Raw genomic sequence first — 5,301 nt, 5'->3', positions numbered from 1 at the left:
CAAAGGGGAAATAAAAAAAATTTCTCCTCATAGCCCCTTCTAGATAGTATAGATAGATTAATACTGAAATACTCCTCATTTGTGAGTTTAAAAACTTATAGACGGTTCAACTAATGAAAATCAATATTAATTGGGGAAGATATTTACAAGGATTCAAACGACGACCTTATATTTTGATGAGTTTTTTTTTTTTTTTTTTTTTTTTTTTTTTGGATTTGCACACAATGAAAAGGCATTATGGTGAGAAGTCATTTGATTAACTCTTTATGAAGATTATCAAATTTTGAAGAATTTAAGAAGGTTTGGGAATACTCAAATTACAAGAGTTCCCCTTTTGACCTATATCCCCCAAAACCCATGGACCAATATTTCTATACTATATGCTAATCCATTGGGATTGACTTCTCTTTTATACATACCATGGATTGGATATAAAAGAGGGAGAGTGAATATCTATTTAACTAATAAAGATATTATTAATGACTCATTTATTTATTAATTTGAGCTGTTTTTAACCTTATTAATATTCAAGAGCAGGTTTGATTAGTAAATTTAAGTGATACAAATGTTCAAAGTTATATAATCTTAAAGCATAATCTAAAATAAATAAATTATGTGAATAATGTTTGTATGTATTACAGCAGTATTGCAGCGTTACAACAAATGTCAAGACAGCGTCGTGATGCTTATCGTCTCAAGAGCTTGAGCTTAAGGGCTTGCTGTAACAATTATCTTTTTTTTCTGTTCTATATTCTTAATAAATCTTTGTTTTAGTATTTAATATTACCCTTCTCTCTCCCGGTTTAAATTACTCCTCCTTTTAGAGTGCAGCAAGGCCAGCAAGGATTTTAGAAGAACCGGCTTTAAAGATAATGGTATAATATTATTTTCTTAAGATTTATATTTTAGTTGGCTATTTAAATTACCCTTTAAAATATTTAATATAGAAAGATGACTTGGTCTCTTTGAACAAATATTATTAATAAATGCAAAGATCTAACTAAGGACACGTAAGGATTAAATAAAAGAGTTTTTACTTTATTTTAGTTCAACTAAAAAAATTATCTTGCACTTTGCCATTAATTTTTAAAAAGATTGTTACTTTTCAAGCTTACATTATTAGATGAAAATCTACTATGCATTTGAAGTAAAATTTGTTCAAATTTTTAGACGAAAATGTACATAAAACAAAAACCTAAAACTAACGTAAATGTTGATTATCACATTATTCTAAATAAAAATTGTCACAACATGCCAAGGTGAAGTCAATTTTTTATCGGAATTCTTCAAACTTTCTATTTTAAAAGTAGTTTTGAAATATCTATGAAATATCGAAGATATAATATTTACAACTTTTAATTAAAGAATAAAAGTACGAGATTTCTTTAAATAATATAACCTTTTGTTTTTTTTCTTGAATATGTGATGTTGAAATCAACTAGCCGTAGAACTTTACTGAATCTGCTGACTAAAGAAGACGGATTCTTACTTCAAAGTCCAAACAACAAACAACTCTCTGACTAGCTAGCCATAGGTGCATATACTTCCATATTTTGGACTATTTTTTTGGTTAATTAATTTTTCTCACATTAACCTAATCAATTCCTTTGTCTTTTCCTAATTAATTCATATCTAATCTCCAAATCAACACTTCAAAATCCATTTACACAAAAAGGCAAAAGCAAACCCAATTTGTCTTAAATTAGGCCAAATAAATTTCCCATCTTTGAGTCACCTATTTTTTTTTAAAAAAAAATACTTATATGTATCTCAAGTTGTACCTATTTTTGTACAGCCCATCAAAATATCCAATAATAAATTATCACATGGCAAAATTTTCTTTTTTAATAAAATAGTTTTTTACTAAGTATTACTTTTTTTTTTTTTATTCTGTGGTCGGAGTGAGCTGTAAAAAGATGGGTGCAGCCTAAGATCCACTCAAATCCTACGTTTTTTTTTTTTTTTTTACTATTTTTGGGTGAGCTTCAAAAAGATGAGCCAGATTACAACTAAAAATTGCATTTTTATTTTACCTTTCATTTACAACTGTTAAAATATATCATTTTTTGCTATATTATTTGACATTTCAGATGGGGGAGCATGTGGTTATGGAAACTTGGCATTGCAGTTCTCTAATGGCTTCTTTGCAGCTGTTGTGCCTTCTCTTTATAAACAAGTAGCTGGTTGAGGGGCTTGCTATCAAGGAAATAAATACATCTATTTATTTTCTTTTGAATTCAATACTTTGATTATATTGGAAACTATATGGTTATTAATTAAGTATAATATTTGTAGGTAAGGTGCAAAAATAGAAGGCTTTGCAATACAGTAGGAACTAAGGTGGTATTGACAGATCAAAATAATGACAATGTAACAGACCTTGTTCTTAGTCCAAAGGCTTTCTTTACTATGGCTCTCAATGGTAAAGGTTCAGATCATTTGAATCTTGGAGTGGTTGGTGTTGAATACAAGAGTTGAGCTTTCAATTATTTATAAGATTAGATTATTGAAAATATAAAAATGTTATAATATCATTTTAGTCTATCTACTTTGGGAGTTGTTGAATTTCAGTTCTTATATTTTCAAATGTCCATTTTAGTATTTTTAATTTTAATAAACCTTAAGTTTAGTTCTGACTACTCGTAATTATGTCTATTAGTATTTACACAATAAATTTTGGAAATATATTTACATTATATGCATTTTCTGGCATGGGAACTATTATTATCCAATCTTGATTTCAAAAGATTAATTTTAAAAGATTAGATTTAAGATTTATTGAAAATATAGAGATTAAACTTTGACAATTGAAAGTAGGTACATGGATCGAAATTTGCCCCTTATTTTAAAATTACTCTTATTAATTCTTTAAAAAATTGCAAAGCTACCGTTGATTTCATATGAGTTTTTGAAAGTACAGAAATCTTTAAAATAATGGACAAAAATCGATATGATGACGGTCAATAGGATGCTTTGTTCGGAATAGGTTGGGAGAAATGACATTCACACGCCGATTTTTCATCAACATTCTAAAATTTTCATATTCTAAGAAGTGCAGTTTAATTTTGGAATGTTTTATGAAAAGTGTAAAGGGAAATATTGCAATTTTGGAGAGTACTATTTAAAAACATAAGGCAAAGTTTAGGGATATATATAATTTAGCCAATTTTTTAATGATATATAACAACAATTTACCCTTAACGTTATGTATATATAATAAAAACAAATATCTATACGTATAATGATTCTTTTATTTTGGTAGGGTGCCATGTGAATATCCAAACAGAAATTTGTTTGTGAGAGTGGAAGAAACGAGTTATTCAAGTTGGCAATAAAATACTTCTACCAAGGTGGCCAAACAGACATGGTTGCTGTTGATATTGCTTAAGTTGGGACCTCAGATTGGAGCCATATGAAGAGAAGTTATGGAGCTGTTTGGAAAACAGACCATGTACCTGAAGGTACATTACAATTGAGAATGGTGGTGACTTCTAGATACAATGGAAAATGGGTTTGGGCAAAGTCTATACTTCCTGTCAATTGGAGAGCTGGAGCGATTTACGATACTGGAGTTCAAATCAAAGATATTGTCAAAAAAGAGTTGCCCTCTTGGCAATGTGGTGGTGCACAATGAAAATAAAGAAAACGTTTATAAATATATATATTTATAATATTGATGATGAGGGAAATAACTCGTCCATATTCAATGAATTCTATTATTATTAAATCTATTATAAAATATTTTAAATATTGATCATGTCTTTGATTCTCTTTTCATTATTTTTCTGCCAAGTAGACATTAATTTTTTATGTTAAACGTGACAGTGGTTGTTATTGTTGAAATATAGTCCTCCCCTTGGGTCAGAAGTTTTAATTCTCACATATCTCCATGCTACTAATAAAACAATATTACTTGACACTTACAATTTAGAAGTACTTGACGTTTTTCTGAAAAAATATAAAAAAATAATAGAAAAGACGAAGGATTTGTGAATTTTTCAGATTTTTTTTCTAAGAACTTGATAGTTAAAAACCATCAAGTTTAATTTTCTTTTCTTGTCATTTTTAAAACGGCAAGTATAACTAATTTTCTTAAAACCTAAAAAATCCTCGCGCGTGATTTTGGCTTCCATCGCATATGGAAAGAAAACAGGTCGACACCCGCGCTTATCACTTCATCGTCCTCCATCATCTTCGAAATTCTTCCCAATAGTTAGGGTTTGTCGCTTGCAATCAGTCCCTTCATGCTTGCAATTGGTGGTTCTACGTTGCTGCATCGATGACTGTACCAACGCAAACCCCCTGTAAGTTCAATTCACACATTTCGATTCTGCTTGCTTTCTTCTTCCTCAAATGGATGGTGATCTCTCTGTAGTTTAGGTTTTTCAGCTCTTTATAATGGATGGTGTTCTCTCTGACTAATGTTTGTCTCTATTTTCTTAGTGGTTTTCTCTCCTTCTCTTCTAGTGTTGGTCTTTGTCTTCTTGTTTGGTCTGGTTTTATTTGGAGATTTTTGGCGTTGTTCTTGCTTAAATGTGAATCACATTTAATCCTAAAATGTTTGTTTGGTCCTTTTTGATGTTTTATTTAGAGATTTTTGGCGTTGTTCTACTCTAATTTTTACTAGAATGTTTGTTTGCTCCTAAAATTTGTTCAAATCATAAAGATGGAATTGATTGGTTTTACGAACTTTATACTGTAGTTTGTAGATTCACCCTTAACTAGAATTATGCGTATACTATGCTGAAGACCCAGTGAAAGCTAAAAAATTTGATAGAATGTTTTGGCACAGTGAACAATTACCTATCTCATCCTTACGTGGTCTTACAAGTTTGACACCTACATGTATGAAGAAAACGATGTCGGAAGTATAAAAGAAATAGTTGAAGTTACTCATGAGGAATATTTAAAAGTCCCAAATAAATTTGAGAAATTGTTTAATGATGCTGAAAAACCATTATACGAAGGATGCAAAAAATTCATCAATTTATCTACATTGGTCAAGTTGTATAATTTAAAAGTTAGATATGGATGGAGTGATTAGTTTTTCAGAATTACTCAAAACTTCAAAAGAAATTTTGCCTACTACTAGTGAGCTCCCAACATCAATGTATGATGCAAAGGAAACATTAGGCGCACTAGAAATGAATTATGAAAAGATTCATGCATGCCCTAACGATTGTTGTTTGTATAGAAAAGAATATGCTAATGCAATTGAATGTTCTGAATGTGGTGAATCAAGGTGGAAGTATGCTAAGAATGCAAGCGAAGGGGAAAAAAATTCCTACAAAAGTTGTATGG

General features: G+C 29.8%; 1 pseudogene; it reads left to right on the top strand.

Moving 5' to 3' along the window:
- Positions 1–630: 630 nt before the first annotated feature.
- Positions 631–3,634, top strand: LOC120077393 (expansin-like A3; annotated as a pseudogene).
- The last annotated feature ends 1,667 nt before the right edge of the window (positions 3,635–5,301 follow it).

The sequence above is a fragment of the Benincasa hispida genome, chromosome 5 (assembly GCF_027475165.1).
Source record: "Benincasa hispida cultivar pf3 chromosome 5, pf3_genome.v1.1, whole genome shotgun sequence".
In the NCBI taxonomy this organism is placed as follows: Eukaryota; Viridiplantae; Streptophyta; class Magnoliopsida; order Cucurbitales; family Cucurbitaceae; genus Benincasa; species Benincasa hispida.
This window is presented reverse-complemented; position numbering and strand designations above follow the sequence as displayed.